Raw genomic sequence first — 20,193 nt, 5'->3', positions numbered from 1 at the left:
TTACCCTTTATATATGAAGAAGTTTCCAGTCAGATGGGGCTCTTCGTTTCGTAAGAGATTTTCGACAAAAACGATCTAGAAAAGGACCTAATTGCGCAGTGCTACCGTGTGGCTTAACGTCTAGGGAGTTGTGAGGTCTACGGATGATAACTTAGCTTCACTAGTTTCATCCAGACACTTGTGTATATTTCTAAACTTACGACGAGCAGCTTTGCCGTACTGTCGAATGCCATCTTCGCAAGGATAACAGTTACACACGTCTGTCTCCATATACAGAGAGTTCTAAAATTCGGAGCCCAAACTGACATATATTACAACGGAGCCAACAACAAATATGTTTCGTTAAGCTAGCAGGTGCGGAAATGCATATTGCCTGAGCAATAAGCATGAGTAAGTACGCCTGTTGGGAAGAAGTGCTACACTTGGGAAGAACTGCGAGACGTTCACCAACTTACTTTCTCTGTGTGTATTGCTCTGAACTCAGAGGAATTTAATGAATAATTCTTACAGGCGACACACACAAACAGAAGACACCACACAACGTAGGACACCACGCCACGTCGATATGGACTCCATTCTGAAGTTAACGGTGCTTATTTGGGACATTTATTATAGCACTGATCAGAACAATAAAGGACTGAAACACATATCACATTGTTTATTCTTAATCGCACCCAATAACCACTTGGTTACTATGTTCTCAATACGTACTTCCGATACTTGGTTGTTTAACGAAAATACTACGAAGGGCATTCAATAAGCAATGCAACACATTTTTTTTTCTCTAAGCAGGTTTGTTTTATTAAAGGTTCCAATACACCATATTATTCCTCATTTTTTTGGCTACAAAGCCCTATTTTTCAACATAATCTCCGTTCAATGCGACGATCTTAGGCCATCTTATTGGGAGGACTAATATGACCGCATGGTACCACTCTACATTTCGACGTCGGAGCCCATGACTTGTTACATCAATAACCTCCCCATCATCAATGTACTGGTTCCCGCAGAATGCATTCTTCATTGGCTCAAACAGATGGAAGGCGAAATATGCGGGATCCAGGCTGTAGGATGGTTGAGGAAGAGCAGTCCAGTTTTGTGAGCTCTTGTCAGGAGCGCAGGCTTATGTGAGGTATTGAGGTGTCATGGAGTGGGAGAAGTTTTCGTGGCGACGTTCCAACATAGCAGGAGTCACAGATGTGTGCGACCGGCCGGCGCGCGGCAGATAGGACAGGTTTGCGCGACCTTGTTACGATGATGACTGACGCCTCGCCCAACGACTAACCGAGCTATTGTTCACTGCCACGTCTCCGCAAACGTTCGGCAAGCGCCTCTGAATGTCTTTGTTGCTCTTGTTTTCCTCTAAAAGAAGCTCAATGACAGTTCTCTGCTTGGAACTCACTTCCGTTAGGGACGCCATTCTGAAAGCTTCGTATAGAGCCGTCACCTATCGGAACTTCGCAAAACTATAAGAATTGAAGAGGGGATGTTCCACGACTTCCCACGAAGAAATCCGTATTTTTTTCAACCTAAAGTGGCCGAGAAAAAAATGTGTTGCGCTGCTTATTGAAGGCCCCTCGTATATTTGATGTTCTCTGTGCTGTTATTTCTGTCAGTTTTGACGCAATATTTGAACAGTCTGTGTATTCTGAAAACCAAAACACAGTGCACGGTGAAGGATACTTTTGTGTCAATATTATCAATTCCCTGTCCTGTCCCATTCGCGACGGATAAATGGCTTTCCCTATGCAATCCCTGTTACCTTATGTTCATAATACCCAGACAGATATGGGGGCAGCAAAACTGATCCTATCAGCAATAACGGTTCATCAGACTTCATTAACATGGTTTCGTGAGACCAACGCTATATTTCTTACTACTGGTCGCACTTGTTCTCATTTCATATCGTTTCGTATCTCTCCTAATCGTTCCGGTTACTTGACGGACTCCAAAAGTTTGCTGATGATATGTAACGAATTTTTTCTTTGCATGGTGCTTATATCGCATTTATGCACATTTAAAGGAAACTGTTGTTCATTAAAACAAACGAGAATACTATCTTAATTTGTGTGTTATTTCCTCACTATAATTCAACGACGATACTTTCTTGGAGGTAACAGTATTGTGAGCGACAAGTCTGAGAGTACTCCTGATCCCAATTGTTACGTCTTTTATGTGCAATTGACCATGGGCTACCCTGTTTTTATAGGGCCGTTTTTCCACATCTCTCCACGTCCTTATTAATAAACCATTATTCAGAAGAGGACACCCAGTCCACTTAAACTGTTAACGCTATATTATAGTATGTAACCAGTTAAATCTAATACCAGTGATTGCAGATCTGAGAAGTAATCTTTCCCTCCAACTGTGTGCGGTGAAGAGTCCTTGTTACGTTTTTCTGCAACGTGAAATGGCCAGCCAGCTATGTGAATGGACAACAGTACTGAAGGGCAGCACGGCAGGCAGACTATAAAAATGTTTCTACTGAAAGCCAGGAGTCAGGCAGAAGAGGTAAAATCTGTAACACGAGAAGGAAAAGACAGCACACTTAGCGTTGGAGGGAGTCGTTGTGGCCAAAGGAGGTCACACGTGTAGATCTTTAAATTCTGTGAGAAAGCCCATGAACAGCTCATAATAATTCTTTTGGTAGTGGGGAAGAGAACTCGTGAACACATACTTAAAGTCATTTTGATTGGAGGAAACGCAAAAAGACAAATACAGTGGAGAGAGAATTTCTGACTCTAAGAGGGGACGCAGGGGTATTGGTTACCCAGAGCAGTTTCCTCTTGGGATGGTGATTTTTGTAATTGTTATAAACTTTTCATTGGTTAGAAGTCGAAATTTATACTGTACTGGTTGCCAAGACTCTGGTGCTGGCAGAACCAGCTAGATTTTGTGGAGGATAAGAGAAAGACATTTGCTCTCAAGGCGTGTTGGAGTACACGCCACTTTGTCTAGGGCAGTGATTCCCAACAGGTGGTCCGCCGACCCCCAGGGGTCCGCGCGCTATGCCAGAGGGGTCCGCAGGATGTTATCAGAATAAATATATTTCGTATGATAACAGATTTTTTGTTTTGGCCGCTTCCTGCATGAGCAGAGCTTTAGCGAACGCTAACTTCTGTGTCTAGCGTCTTCCTAGAGCCAACGGACACTAGCACACCTGATCCTGAAGCTGTGAAGAAATAGACAAAATCCAAGGCCTCACTGAAGAAAAACAAGATCAACTTGTGGATCTGTCCAGCTGTGGTACGATGATAAACATGTTCATCGGCGATAAAATTACAGACTTCTGGACATCAGCACGCAAGGACTACGAGGAACTTGGAGATAAGGCAACGAAAAAGATCCTTCCATTTGCAACCACATATCGGTGTGAGCAAGCATTTTCTTCCATGTGTTTCATGAAAAACAAATATGGGAATCGGCTCGACATGCGGTCGGATTTCAGAGTGAAAGTTTCAAGTTTGCACCTAATATTTCAGAAATAATGGACTCAGAGGTCAGATTGAACTCATCTCATTAAGAACTGAAAATTAAAACTAACTGCATACTGATGGAGTAATCTTTTGTAACCGTATTTTTTTCAAATAAACAATACCTTGTATGAAATTAGTGTTTTCTTATTTTTCACACATGTCTACTCAATGCTATCTCAAGTGTAGTACACTTGAAAGACCAATACAGTCAGTTCTGATTTTTTCCTGTCATTATCAGTTTTTCAGTTCATACGCAATTTTTATATTTTAAGGAGTTCGTTATACTAAACACCCAGATTTGAAGACAAAGATTGTGAGCAATAATCAAAAATTTAACAATAACAATGATGGCTAAATTGAAAAAGTTTTAAGGTCAATATTTTTTCAATAATGAATTTCTCAATGTTTTTTCTAAGTACCAAAAATAGAAAACGTGTAAAAAGACTCTTAATTTGGCTTTTTTAGGTACTTGATACTGTGATCTGACAAGGTACCGATCATGCTCGATGAGGGGTCCTCGAGAAACTTTTGTTGGGAACCCCTGATCTAGGGCATGACAGGGTAAGGACTACTTCGTATTAAGGCATGAAACAGTATGGACTTCTTTGTGGAAGGGTGACAGGAAGAGTACAGAAATGTCGTCACTTTAGGGCTCATCACAGATGTTGGGCTTAACTTACAATTCTCAGCTACTATTACAGCGATTCTCAGCACCTGAGTATCACCCGACTAGTAAGCACGAGCCACATTTGCATATGTCATGACGACGGGACCACGCAGTTATTTGTTCCAAATCAAAGGTTCGTTCCTGTCAACTAATTCATTACCAACTAACTACATTCAGCATGTCCTTAGACGAGAGAGTGCCTTTTCGTACTTTTCTGAGACTTTTCTTTCGCTATTAACTTATTCAGAATTCACTGACAGTTTTTGTGTCATTATTTTTGTATAATATTGAGACCCACCCACCTTTGTCAAGGTTCTTCGGAAATGTCTTTTTATCTTTGCGCCCATTTGTGATTACTCGTATTGTTCATTCGTGATTAGACTCACTTCAGTGCATCTATCAATAAACCAGATTTTTATTGCGACCTTCAGTGTCATTTGTTAGCTTGAAGGAAACCCTTAGCAATACGTTGTGAATTGTGGCACCCATATTTCATGTTAAATAGGCACTCCTGTTTAATTCAGATAGTCAGTTACTTATCCGTTGCGCATCTTTGCTTTTTCATTTCACGTGAGCTCATGTGAAATAATCGTTTCACTGTTTGGTCACCAGATACCGATCTCAGGGACATGATGAACCGACACCTCACACTATTACGCTTCGACTGCGTATACCTGATGTATCTTAAAATACTATTGAACATTCTTTGTCCAGTAAAGCGTCAAAGGTCTTACAGAAATTTGAGAAAACCGTATGGCCACAGAAACGTTAGAATGAACTGACTAAAAGTCAAAAGTCTAGCAAAATTCTAAGTGATTTATTCGCCGTTGTTCCCTTAGTTAATCTTACACTCTGCAACGGTGTGAGCACTCTATCTGGGAACGCAAAAATGATTCTTGGTTTTGGTGGTCAGTGCTCGTATCGCGGGGCTAATTCCAAGCATGCACGAGAGATGAAGTTTTCATCTACCCCTTCAAACTCATTGAGTGGTCTTGGTACACCTGCAAGACACCAGACTCGCGTTCTGATGGACCAGCATTCAAATTCCTGTAGGGCCAATCCAATTTGAGTTTTTCGTTGTTTATCTTGATCTCTTAAGGCAAATGCCTGAATGGTTCCTTTGAAAAGGAACCGACTGATTTCCTTCCCTACCCTTGTCCATACAAATCTTGCTCTCCATCCTTGATGATCTCGACGTCGACGGTGCGTTAACAGGTAATCTTCCTTTCTTCCATACTTCGGAGAAGCTGTGACGTGTACCGTGCTGTAACGGCTCTTCCCAACGAATCCATATGGCTTACCCAAAAGCATTTCTGAATGAATTGAAATGGCTTAGCCACAGTCACATCACACGACCAAAGAAGGACCATCTAGACAGCTTATAACATAGCTAATGCGCAAATGACCAACACACTGACTAAACTGTTCAGTATTGTGCGCAATTATTACTGAACTTTCACGCTATGTGTAGCACCAAACCGCAGCCTTGACAATGGTTCCCCCATTCGCTTGTCATGTTGCACGTGTTCAAGTTCCTTGCTCGAGAGGCATGAACATTCATAAGAAGAAACACGCAATAGGGAAAGCACAGAAAACTTAAATATTAATGACCGGACGCGGATTTCAGTAGCCACCTTTCCGAATGAGCTTTGCTGGAATTTTACAACCATGTGCCGGACTCAGACTGGTGGCTGATCTTCGACATTGTCTTAGGAACGGTCGATCCTAATCGCTTGTGAAAGGTAAGAGAGCTTTTAAACGGAAACAGACCGTAGACTCATACTGTGGGTCATCTACATACTCAACAAATCGGTAAGATAGGATTTCACGTCTCGTCGATCTCCGGGTTTATAGAGAAGGAGTATCGAATCGATCGTGGCCTTTTCTATAAGAACCATGCCTGAATTTCCATGGCACAATTTAAGAAAACTAAGGGAAACCTGAGTCTCAATGACATAACGGCCATACGATGCCCGTTCCTCCGTACGACAGTTAGTCCATTACTGCATAAAAGTCTCTTGACATAACAAAAGAAAACGAAATTAGATTGTTGCTACACAGAAAAAAGTGAAAATTCTAAAACTTGTGAGAGATTGTGCATTGTATGTTATATGGAGTGATCGAGTCTTGCCACAAAATATTTGAGTGAGACGCAGTAACGTTACATAACATTGTTTACGGACGTCCTCGGAGAAGGCAATGAGTCAGTTTCCTTTACACCTCCAGCCTTATACATTGCATCATCTGTCGTCCTCCTCGTAATCCAATGATGGATCCCAATCTTCTTCAGTCTCCACACACAAGCACTGACATTTACGTTTTCTGTTTTGCAAGAGGTGCTTCCGAAGATGGTGAGACCTGGGTGTTACTGAGGTGATAAGTTTGAAACGGAACGAACAGAGTCGCTTTGCGGGAAATTATTTTCAATGAAGGTCACATGTTTGAGAGTTACTTTATCAAGAGCACTTGCACTTACGTTCTATCACGCGATAACGCATGATGGATCGTGCAACGTCCTCAGTAAAGTTTTCCATTGAACTTTTTGTTCTGCTAGTTCTCCCGGTCCGTTCCATTTCCCTAGTCTCCTTTAACTCCCAGCAATTTCTTCCTAGTTCTGCCTACCACTCTCTTCACTGGTTAAATCGTATAATCGTATTTAGTGCTATCTTCTCTCGTTCTTCTTACACAGTTCTTCTTACACAGCCAGTCTATTCCATTCTTGAAGTCTTTATTCCTCTAAAAATGTGTGATTCTTTGTACAACTGTTCCAGTTCCGCGTTGTGGTATGACCTGTTTCTGACCCACAGGTTTTCCTCGGGGTTTTCCTTCCAAAAGCTAGAAGACGTCTGAGGTACTGAGTACCTCAAGTATGACTGTGATAGAATACCACTTACAGTATTGGCCTGTTGTATAAATTGAGTTCAATTCCTGCGATATGACCATTCATCTTAATAAGTCGTTTTCGAAATGGAAACACCTGCTCACAGCTTGGATTCATATTTGAATCCTTTTTCTTCATTTTGCGTATTTTCATTGAGCAGGACACCCAAACACCAGATTTATCGTCGTTGTTCTAACAGTCGGCTTTAGTATACTGCTGATGTCTTCTAACGTGGATGTATTCGGTTTTTAGATGGCTAATTCGGGAGTCCAGATTCAGTTGTGGCATTAGCCAAGAACCGGGCAGGTCTCTGTGAGTGCTGGATAAGTTGATAGCGGCATCCACATAGACCATATGTGTTAAAGTTTTTTGCCTACTTGAATTCCTTGCAATTTATTTTTGTCGACTTCTCGCCAAGAGTGCTGGATAAGGGGACATTGACATCCGCATAGACCATAAGTGTTAAATTTGTTTGCCTACTTGAATTCCTTGGAATTTATTTTTGTCGACTTCTCTCATGAAAAAAAATGGTTCAAATGGCTCTGAGCAATTTGGGACTTAACATCTTAGGTCATCAGTCCCCTAGAACTTAGAACTACTTAAACCTAACTAACCTAAGGACATCACACACATCCATGCCCGAGGCAGGATTCGAACCTGTGACCGTAGCAGTCCCGCGGTTCCGGACTGCAGCGCCAGAACCGCACGGCCACCGCGGCCGGCTCTCTCATGATCTCGAGTGTTAAACTTAACTGGCAACAGTGCATGTTCTTGCCTTAATCCTGAGGCAATTTGACTTTTCAATAGCTTTACACTGAGGCTATAAGAGTTACAATGATATGCACATATACAGATGGCGGTAGTGTCGCGTACACAAGGTATAAAACGAGCAGTTCATTTGTGTGGTGTCACCGCCAGACACCACACTTGCTAGGTGGTAGCCTTTAAATCGGCCGCGGTCCATTAGTACACGTCGGACCCGCGTGTCGCCACTGTCAGTGATTGCAGACCGAGCGCCGCCACACGGCAGGTCTAGAGAGACTTCCTAGCACTCGCCCCAGTTGTACAGCCGACTTTGCTAGCGATGGTTCACTGACAAATTACGCTCTCATTTCCCGAGACGATAGTTAGCATAGCCTTCAGCTACGTCATTTGCTACGACCTAGCAAGGCGCCATTACAAGTTTATATTGAGATTGTTATTAATGCACCGTCAAGAGCGATGTTCTCCAATTATGGATTAAAGTTAAGTATTACATCAACTTCGTACTTTATTTGCAATTCTCAAGACATTGTCCTGTTCCAGACCTCACGCCAGTCTGCGTGAGCTTAAACGCGTGCCTTTCGGCTACCTCCGAGTGGCTTGGCTGTCTTGCCAAGTCACTACAATTTGTACTCAGGAGATTCATATGAAAAGGGTTCCGAAGTGATTATGCCCGCACGACGAGAATTAACAGACTCTGAATGTGGAATAGTAAAATGAAACGAGCGTATGGCATCGTTGGGCGGGAGGCCTCTTCCGGAAAAGTGCGGCCGCCAAGTGCATGTCTTATTTCAGTCGACGCCACATTGGGGGACTTGCGCGCCAGTGATAAGAATGAAATGATGATGAGGACAACACAACACCCAGTCCACTAGTGGTGAAAATCTCCAACTTGGCCGGGAATCGAACCCGATCCTGCTGCACGGGACGAAAGCACGTTGCCACCTTTTTTTTTTTTTAAAAAAAAAAAATCGCATATTGTTCGTTATTCTTCGTTGCATTTGTTCGCGGTGGACGTTCCATGACACCTGTTCAAGTTCATCGCTGGTCCGTTCACTCAGTTCTTTTATTACAGAGGACAGATAACCCTCTGACAGAACACGCTGAGTTACGGTGCCGGCAAGGTCGCATCCCCCAGCTAAGCGGGAGGACGAGGAATAGTAGTTCCAGTTAGACGAATGGGACATTCCATTTCGGAAATCGTTAGGGAATCCAATATGCCGAGATCCACAGTGTCAATAGTGTGCCGAGAATACCAAATTCCTCACCACGGACAATGCAGAGGCCGACGGCGTCCACTTAACGACAGAGAGTAGCGGCTTTTACGTAGAGTTGTCAGTGCTAACAGACAAGCAACACTGCATGAACTAACCGCAGAACTCAATGTGGGGCGTACGACTAACGTATCCATTAGGACAGGGTGGCGAAATTTGGCGTTAATGTGCTATGGCAGTAGACGATCGACGCGGACGCCTTTGCTAACAGCGCTACACCGGCTCTCCTGGGCTCGTGACCATGCCAGTTGGATCCTAGACGACTGGAAAACCGTGTTCTTGTCAGATTAAGTCCCCATTTCAGATGTTAAGAGCTGATTGTAGTGTCTGAGTGTAGCGCAGACCCCATGAAGCCACGAAACCAAGTTGCCAATAAGTCACTGTGCAAGCTGGTGGTGGCTGCACACTGCTCTGGACAGTGTTCAGAGGAATAAACTGGGTCCTATAGTCCAACTGTACCTATCAGTGACTGGAAATGGTTATGCTCGGCGGGTTGGAGGCCATTAACAGCCGTTCTTGGACTTCATGCTCCCAAACAACGTTGGAAACTTTATAAGTGGCAATCCGCCCTGTCATCAGTTTGAAGAACATTCTAGACAGTTCGAGCCAATGATTCGGCCACCCAGGTCGCCCAACATGGATTCCATTGAATATTTTTGGCACATAATCGAGAGCTCAGTTCGCGCACAAAATCCTGCACCGGCAAAACTTTCGCAATTGTGGACTGCTATAGGGGCAGCATGGGGCAGTATTTCTAAAGGAAGTTTCCATCGACTTGTTGAATCAATGCCACGTCGGACTGCTCCACTATTCCGGGCAAAAGAAGGCCCGACACAATATTAGGAGGTATCCCATAACTTCCGTTGCCTCAGTGCATTGCTTATGCTTATCTTAGCCTTTGGATCTTCTAAGCTCGTAACAATAAACTGGACAGCTTATGTGTATGTACCATGCGGCCAGCAGCTTACTACGTAGGTGATAAACCTAATGACTGAAAAATAGCAAATTTCAGGCTTTACCTGTCACCACGGACAATGCAGTGGCCGACGGCCTTCACTTCACAGAGAATATAACACCTGATAACAGGTAATAATAATGCATCGCAGTAATTCGCAGCAAACTCTGTTATTCCTGTAGATTAGAGTAAAATTGTCCGTAACACGCAGGTCGTTTTGGACGCTGCGGTGCCTTACTAGACATTATTGCGCTGGAAGTGGTAAGTCTTCCTATCCTCCGATCTGTAAACTGATTTTCGCAACCAGTTACAAGACGGTGTCACCTGTTATTTTTTCGCATTAGCACGTCGTTTCCTGAGGCGACAGGAGCAGTAAGTGACAGCAAAAACATTGTAGAGCATACTTTTTAGGCTATTGAAGGAAGAAGGTACGAGTAAAGAAGAGTATGATACTAGAATCCTAATTTATTCTGAAATAAAATCTTATAGCATACTGATATGGCACGACAACTTGAACACAGACACCACTGTATGATACAGAAACTCTGCTTACGAATAGACATTCATTGGTATGTAAGACCAAAGTCATTCCGTAATTTGATGCACTCTCTTATGTGAGGATAACGGTGATACCAGTAAGACGAAGATGTTTAAATTTGCTTAGTCCCCTATATAAAATTGACTTGCAGATCATGATATCCATCACATGCAAAACATAGATGCTTTAAATCATCGTTAGATGTTGTGACGCCTGAATAAGGTGAGGAGTCCCTGATAGTAGAAGTTGCAGTGATGGAACCGCATACATTGTGATGAACGTTTTGTTGGCTGTCGGATGTCCGATGTGTAAACTACTGTTTTCTAGGTTGAACAAGTTGCAGATGACGTAGCCTAAAAAAATCATTTTCATTTTTTTTTGTAGGTAGCAGAACAATTCTTGTCAGGCGGGGCACATTGAACCTAAGTTTGAATTAGTTTTTTTTAAATTTTTATTTATCCTGTACGGTTCTATCACAATCCAACTTCGTCAGAAATAACAAAATTAATAAAACATTTGTAACTGGAATGAAAAGCAATGTAATTATTTAATATGAGAAAATGATTCAAATGGCTCTGAGCACTATGGGACTTAGCTTCTGAGGTCATCAGTCCCCTAGAACGTAGAACTGCTTAAACCTAACTAACTTAAGGACATCACACACACCCATGACCGAGGCAGGATTCGAACCTGCGACCGTAGCGGTCAATATGAGAAAGATTTTTATTGAAAACACTTCTTTATTAAGTTTGAATTATGCGTGTATTCCATATACTTCACTCCTCACTTCTCCTTAAAACATGTAATTAAACTTTCTCTGGTGAACTGCCTGTTGTACGTCTCGCAGACCAACCGTAGTCGTCCATCATGTTCATATTACAGAGCACCTGATAACGTATTTCCATCACTCTGATGTTGTGTTGAAAGTGACGATCTTTAATCTCACTGACATCACCCAGATTTTTAGGGAAAAAATCAAAGTGGCTTCAAGAAGCGAATCTTGAGTCATAACGAACAGCCTAACTTCCTGAATTTTTCTAGCGTATTGGCTACAACATAAGTATAACATGGGTCTTTTTTGTTGCCTGAGAACTTAGCAACAATGTCAGTGAATACTTTCCACTGCCTCACAGTTGGGACAGAACTTTCATTTTTCGAATGTTTTGCGCAAGAAACACGCCTTCGTTGAATTTCTGATAATAGAGAAACTTCACACAAAAATACTTGAAATAACTGTGGTGTCCGACTCACTCGCCTCCTATAGGGTGCCAGAAGGATGCTGCTTTCTCGGATAGCTATACAACAATCCAAGAAAATCACATAAACGGTTTTTATTACAATAAAGTAGATTGACAATACTTAACTTTGGGTCGTAAGCAATTGGCGACATGCAGATAATCAATGTCTTTCGCTATATACACTCCTGGAAATGGAAAAAAGAACACATTGACACCGGTGTGTCAGACCCACCATACTTGCTCCGGACACTGCGAGAGGGCTGTACAAGCAATGATCACACGCACGGCACAGCGGACACACCAGGAACCGCGGTGTTGGCCGTCGAATGGCGCTAGCTGCGCAGCATTTGTGCACCGCCGCCGTCAGTGTCAGCCAGTTTGCCGTGGCATACGGAGCTCCATCGCAGTCTTTAACACTGGTAGCATGCCGCGACAGCGTGGACGTGAACCGTATGTGCAGTTGACGGACTTTGAGCGAGGGCGTATAGTGGGCATGCGGGAGGCCGGGTGGACGTACCGCCGAATTGCTCAACACGTGGGGCGTGAGGTCTCCACAGTACATCGATGTTGTCGCCAGTGGTCGGCGGAAGGTGCACGTGCCCGTCGACCTGGGACCGGACCGCAGCGACGCACGGATGCACGCCAAGACTGTAGGATCCTACGCAGTGCCGTAGGGGACCGCACCGCCACTTCCCAGCAAATTAGGGACACTGTTGCTCCTGGGGTATCGGCGAGGACCATTCGCAACCGTCTCCATGAAGCTGGGCTACGGTCCCGCACACCGTTAGGCCGTCTTCCGCTCACGCCCCAACATCGTGCAGCCCGCCTCCAGTGGTGTCGCGACAGGCGTGAATGGAGGGATCAATGGAGACGTGTCGTCTTCAGCGATGAGAGTCGCTTCTGCCTTGGTGCCAATGATGGTCGTATGCGTGTTTGGCACCGTGCAGGTGAGCGCCACAATCAGGACTGCATACGACCGAGGCACACAGGGCCAACACCCGGCATCATGGTGTGGGGAGCTATCTCCTACACTGGCCGTACACCACTGGTGATCGTCGAGGGGACACTGAATAGTGCACGGTACATCCAAATCGTCATCGAACCCATCGTTCTACCATTCCTAGACCGGCAAGGGAACTTGCTGTTCCAACAGGACAATGCACGTCCGCATGTATCCCGTGCCACCCAACGTGCTCTAGAAGGTGTAAGTCAACTACCCTGGCCAGCAAGATCTCCGGATCTGTCCCCCATTGAGCATGTTTGGGACTGGATGAAGCGTCGTCTCACGCGGTCTGCACGTCCAGCACGAACGCTGGTCCAACTGAGGCGCCAGGTGGAAATGGCATGGCAAGCCGTTCCACAGGACTACATCCAGCATCTCTACGATCGTCTCCATGGGAGAATAGCAGCCTGCATTGCTGCGAAAGGTGGATATACACTGTACTAGTGCCGACATTGTGCATGCTCTGTTGCCTGTGTCTATGTGCCTGTGGTTCTGTCAGTGTGATCATGTGATGTATCTGACCCCAGGAATGTGTCAATAAAGTTTCCCCTTCCTGGGACAATGAATTCACGGTGTTCTTATTTCAATTTCCAGGAGTGTACAATGTCCGTGCAAATAATCGATACGGACCACAAGTAACGGCTCTTCTAGTGCTCCTCTTATAGTCTGCGCGTCTTCTACTGTCCGGCCGAGGCTGGCAGGAGCGGTGCTCATAGTGTCTTCGTATAGAGGGCACTCCTGTCGTGGCTCACATCGTCTTACAGCCTTCTATGCGGTTACGTTCTTGACCTTCGAGCTGGCGCCTGTCGTTACGCCGGAACAATACTCATCTGCTCAAGTTACATTTTCCCAGAAACTTATTGGGTCTCAGATTTATCTTCGATAAGAATAGAAGCTGATGTAATGAATTAAAATTTGTGCCCAGGCTAGATCTTTAACCCTGCTGCTTACTGGGCAGATATGCTATCCGCTCCACTACCCTGGCACAAGATGGGGTTCTATTCCTATACTGGAGAGCCTCGATAATACTGACGATTTACGAGTGGGAAAATCAAGATGGACTGACGTGTGAATTGAAGTATGTGTTAGGCAGTCCACTGGACTAGTGTAATACATGCAGCTCTGTCAGCCGCAATGCGAGTGTGGTACAGTGGATAGCACATCTGCCAGCTGCATAGTAAGCAAGAGATTGGCGTTCAAGTCACAGCCTTAGCACAAATTTTCATTACTTCAGCTCCTACCCTTACGTGAAATATTATCTATCCTTCGGCCAGGCTTTCAAAAACTGTGGCATTGGGGCTAACTTTATGTATCCAGTTGCTGACAGACTTTCCCGATTCCACTAGTTTCTTGCACAAAAGAATAATAGGCAAGGAACTTTATTTAGTAGTTACGACATGTACTAACCAGTGCAACCGCTGTCATTTAAATTTCTATTTTGTATTATCGTTACCTGAAATAGTACGATGTTATGGTCTTCAGTCTGAGGACTGGCTTGATACAGCTCTCAACGCTGGTCTACTCTGTGCAAGCCATTTTATCTCTGAATATCTCCTGCAATCTACACTATGTGATCAAAAGTATCCAGACACCCCCCCAAAACATACGTTTTCCATATTAGGGGCATTATGCCGCCACCTACTGCCAGGTGCTCCATATCAGCGATCTCAGTAGGCGTTAGACATCGTGAGAGAGTAGAATGGGGCGCCTCGTGGAACTCACGGACTTCGAACGTGGTCGGGTAAATGGGTGTCACTTGTGTCGTACATCTGTACGCGAGATTTCCACACTCCTAAATACCCCTAGGTGAAGTGGAAACGTGAAGGGACACGTACAGCACAAAAACGTACAGGCCGACCTCGTCTGTTGACTGACAGAGACCGCCGACAATTGAAGAGGTCGCAATGTGTAATAGGCAGACATCTATCCAGACCATTACACAGGAATTCCAAACTGCATCAGCATCCACTGCAAGTACTATGACAGTTAGGCGGGAGGTGAGAAAACTTGGATTTCATGATCGAGCGGCTGCTCATAAGCCACACATTTCGCCGGTAAATGCCAAACGACGCCCAGCTTGGTGAAAGGAGCGTAAAAAATGGACGATTGAACAGTGGAAAAACATTGAGTGGAGTAACGAATCACGGTGCACAATGTGGCGATCCGATAGCAGCGTGTGGGTATGGCGAATGTCCGGTGAACGTTATCTTCCAGCGTGTGTAGCGCCAACAGTAAAATTCGGAGGCGGTGGTGTTATGGTGTGGTCGCGTTTTTAATGGAGAGGGCTTTCACCCCTTGTTGTTTTGCGTGGTATTATCACAGCACAGGCCTACATTGATGTCTTAAGCGCCTTTTAGCTTCCCACTGTTAAAGAGCAATTCGGGGATGGCGATTGCATCTGTCAACACGATCGAGCACCTGTTCATAATGCACGGCCTGTGGCTGCGTGGTTACATGACAATAACATCCCTGTAATGGACTGGCCTGCACAGAGTCCTGACCTGAATCCTGAAGCAGACCTTTGGGATGTTTTAGAACGCCGACTTTGTGCCAGGCCTCACCGACCGACATCGATACCTCTCCTCAGTGCAGCGCTTCGTGAAGAATGGGCTGCCATTCCCCTAAGAAACCTTCCAGCACCTGATAGAATGTATGCCTGCGAGAGTGGAAGCTGTCATCAAGGCTAGGGGTGGGCCAACACCGTATTTAATTCCAGCATTACCGTTGGAGCTTCTCTATCTCTTCTATCAACCCTATCTGGTACGGGTCCCACACTGCTGAGCAGTATTCAAGCAGTGGGCGAACAAGCCTACTGCAACCTACTTCCTTTGTTTTCGGATTGCGTTTCCTTAGGATTCTTCCAATGAATCTCAGTCTGGCATCTGCTTTTCCGACGGTCAACTTCATATGATCATTCGATTTTAAATCACTCCTAATGCGTACTCCCAGATAATTTATGGAATTAACTGCTTCCAATTACTGACCTGCTATATTGTAGCTAAATGATAAGAGAGATTCAATTCTACATTGAGATTCAATTGCCATTCCCTGCACCATGCGTCAATTCGCTGCAGATCCTCCTGCATTTAGTACAATTTTCCATTGTTACAACCTCTCGATGTACCACGGCATCATCCGCAAAAAGCCTCAGTGAACTTCCGATGTCATCCACAAGGTCATTTATGTATATTGTGAATAGCAACGGTCCTACGGCAATCCCCTGCGGCACACCTGAAATCACTCTTACTTCGGAAGATTTCTCTCCATTGAGAATGACCTGCTGCCTTCTGTTATCTAGGAACTCTTCAATCCAATCACACAATTGGTCTGATGGTCCATATGTTCTTACTTTGTTCATTAAACGACAGTGGGGAACTGTATCGAACGCCTTGCGGAAGTCAAGAAACACGGCATCTACCTGGGAACCCGTGTCTATGGCCCTCTGAGTCTCGTGGACGAATAGCGCGAGCTGGGTTTCACACGATCGTCTTTTTCGAAACCCATGCTGATTCCTACAGAGTAGATTTCTAGTCTTCAGAAAAGTCATTATACTCGAACATAATGCGTGTTCCAAAATTCTACAACTGATTGAGCTTAGAGATATAGGTCTATAGTTCCGCACATCTGTTCGACGTCCCTTCTTGAAAACGTGGATGACCTGTGCCCTTTTCCAATCCTTTGAAACGCTACGCTCTTCTAGAGCCCTACGGTACACCGCTGCAAGAAGGGGGGCAAGTTCCTTCGCGTACTCTGTGTAAAATCGAACTGGTATCCCATCGGGTCGAGCGGCCTTTCCTCTTTTGAGCGATTTTAATTGTTTCTCTATCCCTCTGTCGTCTATTTCGATATCTACCATTTTGTCGTCTGTGCGACAATCTATAGAAGGAAGTCTTCCTCTGTGAAACAGCTTTGGAAAAAGATATTTAGTATTTCGGCCTTTGTCATCCTCTGTTTCAGTACCATTTTGGCCAAAGAGTGTGTGGACGTTTTGTTTTGATCCACCTACCGCTTTGACATAAGACCAAAATTTCTTAGGATTTTCTGCCAAGTCGGTACATAGAACTTTACTTTCGAATTCATTAAACGCCTCTCGCATAGCCCTCCTCACGCTACATTTCGCTTCACGTAATTTTTGTTTGTCTGCAAGGCTTTGGCTATGTTTATGTTTGCTGTGAAGTTCCCTTTGCTTCCGCAGCAGTTTGCTAACTCGGTTGTTGTACCACGGTGGCTCTTTTCCATCTCTTACGATCTTGCCTGACACATACTCATCTAACACATATTGTAGGATGGTTTTGGACTTTGTCCACTGATCCTGAACACTATTTGTACTTGAGACAAAACTTTTGTGTTGAGCCATCAGGTACTCTGAAATCTGCTTTTTGTCACTTTTGCTAAACAGAAAAATCTTCCTACCTATTTTAAGATTTCTATTTACGGCTGAAATCATCGATGCAGTAACCGCTTTATGATCACTGATTCCCTGTTCTGCGTTAACTGTTTCAAATAGTTCGGGTCTGTTTGTCACCAGAAGGTCTAATATGTTATCGCCACGAGTCGGTTCTCTGTTTAATTGCTCAAGGTAGTTTTCAGATAAAGCACTTAAAAAAATTTCACTGGATTCTTTGTGCCTGCCACCCGTTATGAACGTTTGAGTCTCCCAGACTATATCTGGCAAATTTAAATCTCCACCCAGGACTATAACACGGTGGGGAAATCTACTCGAAATATTTGCCAAATTATCCTTCAGGTGCTCAGCCACAACAGCCGCTGAGCCAGGGAGCCTATAGAGACATCCAATTACCATGTCTGAGCCTGCTTTAACCGTGACCTTCACCCGAATTATTTCACATTTCGGATCTCCGTCAATTTCCTTCGATACTATTGCACTTCTTATCGCCCCCCCTCCACTGTACATCCTGTCTCTGCGGTATACAGTTTTTATCATCCACACTTCCCGCCAGTATCAAACTGACTATCCCTTGATGTTTTACAGTGTGTCTTATCAACCGATCCCTTCTTTTAGTCAAGTCGTTCAACAAGTTTCTGTTATTCCCAGAGCTATTCTGAACCTCCTCCCACTTATTCTATCTACCCACGTGATTTTAAGCATTCTTTTGTAGACTCGATTTTGAAATGTTCTTATTTTCTTCGTATCTGAACTGCTTATCTTCCACGTTGCGCCCTCTCTGCGCAAAGATTTCAGTTTGCATCAAGTCGTTGGCACGTAGTACATTGATTGTTTTTGTCATGTCTGGACGAAAACAGCTAGTCAAAATGTTTTCATGATCAGGTTTTGAACAAGGTGTTCTTAAAATAGGAGCCGCTGTACGAGTTTGCTGAATCAATCTTAGGCAACGCCTGGTGCAGTGTTCTAGGAGACAAAAAGTTTTCTTTTATTGTGGAAATAACTGTTGGTAGAATTCCGAAGGCAGAGCATTCTAAGCTGAAAAAAATATCGCCTTTCCTATCATACTTCGTAAGGTGCGATATTTCTGGAACATAATCGGAATTCCTGTTAATTATCTCCCATTCATGTCACGTAATCAGTCAAAGGCAGATGGAGTGGTTCCCCGTAACACATCAGGCGATGCCTGTCGAGAACGGCCGAGATAAGTTGTCAGAGAGGCTTTCGATCGACGTCAAAATTTCCCTTCTCGTAATTACACGCAGTCATTCCCAAGGACGTGAGAAAGTTTGAGCGCATCAGAGGGCCCACTCAGGTGGATTGGAGATTATCAGATAATCGCCGGACCTTGACGTTCAAGGTAGAACATAGCGTGACCAGGCGGTGGGCGTGTGTGTCAGCGCGACCTATGGACTCACGCAAATCGTGTTGCGTCATTTGGCCCGCGACCGGCCCTTTCGTGTCGCCAAGTTCCTGCCCGACCAACTGTCCCCGTCCTCAGCTTTCCTTGCGTGGGTTGTCTGTAATGAAAGGACCAAGCAAATAAAATCATCAGCAACAGGCAGTTGATGTCCAGTGTTGAATAAGGACCTCTTACACATTTCCGATCCTCAACTTTATGGATCTCAATAATTCAAGAACAGTTTTAATCGCATTTATGATTGTTATAATACTGCCAACCGGTTTCAACCCGACGTGGGAGTCACCTTCTGGGCGGTTATACCATTGGTCGACTGCTGGTGGTGCCACTCCTGCAGGAAACTACGAGGTGCATTCAAGTTCTAAGGCCTCCGATTTTTTTTCTCCGGACTGGAAAGAGATAGAAACATGCGCATTGTTTTAAAATGAGGCCGCGTTCATTGTCAATACGTCGCAGAGATGGCAGCACTGTATGGCAGATGGAATTTTACCGCCAGCGGCGAGAATGAGAACTGTTTTAAATACTTAAAATGGCGACGTTTTCCTTACTTGAACAACGTGCAATCATTCGTTTTCTGAATTTGCGTGGTGTGAAACCAATTGAAATTCATCGACAGTTGAAGGAGACATGTGGTGATGGAATTATGCATGTGTCTAAAGTGCGTTCGTGGGTGCGACATTTTAATGAAGGTAGAACATCGTGTGACAACTAACCGAAACAACCTCGGGCTCGCACAAGCCGGTCTGACGACATGATCGAGAAAGTGGAGAGAATTGTTTTGGGGGATCGCCGAATGACTGTTGAACAGATCGCCTCCAGAGTTGGCATTTCTGTGGGTTCTGTGTACACAATCCTGCATGACGACTTGAAAATGCGAAAAGTGTCATCCAGGTGAGTGCCACGAATGCTGACGGACGGCCACACGGCTGCCCATGTGGCATGTTGCCAAGCAATGTTGACGCGCAACGACAGCGTGAATGGGACTTTCTTTTCGTCGGTTGTGACAATGGATGAGACGTGGATGCCATTTTTCAATCCAGAAACAAAGCGCCATTCAGCTCAATGGAAGCACACAGATTCACTGCCACCAAAAAAATTTCGGGTAACCGCCAGTGCTGAAAAAATGATGGTGTCCACGCTCTGGGACAGCGAGGGCGTAATCCTTACCCATTGCGTTCCAAAGGGCACTACGGTAACAGGTGCATCCTACGAAAATGTTTTGAGGAACGAATTCCTTCCTGCACTGCAACAAAAACGTCCAGGAAGGGCTGCGCGTGTGCTGCTTCACCAAGACAACGCACCCGCACATCGAGCTAACTTTACGCAACAGTTTCTTCGTGATAACAACTTTGAAGTGATTCCTCATGCTCCCTACTAACCTGACCTGGCTCCTAGTGACTTTTCGTTTTTTCCACCAATGAAAGACACTCTCCGTGGCCGCACATTCACCAGCCGTGCTGCTATTGCCTCAGCGATTTTCCAGTGGTCAAAACAGACTCCTAAAGAAACCTTCGCCGCTGCCATGGAATCATGGTGTCAGCGTTGTGAGAAATGTGTACGTCTGCAGGGCGATT

Source organism: Schistocerca piceifrons, chromosome 3 (genome assembly GCF_021461385.2).
Source record: "Schistocerca piceifrons isolate TAMUIC-IGC-003096 chromosome 3, iqSchPice1.1, whole genome shotgun sequence".
Classification (NCBI taxonomy): Eukaryota; Metazoa; Arthropoda; class Insecta; order Orthoptera; family Acrididae; genus Schistocerca; species Schistocerca piceifrons.
The sequence above is the reverse complement of the archived record's forward strand: the minus strand, read 5'-3'. Positions refer to the sequence as shown.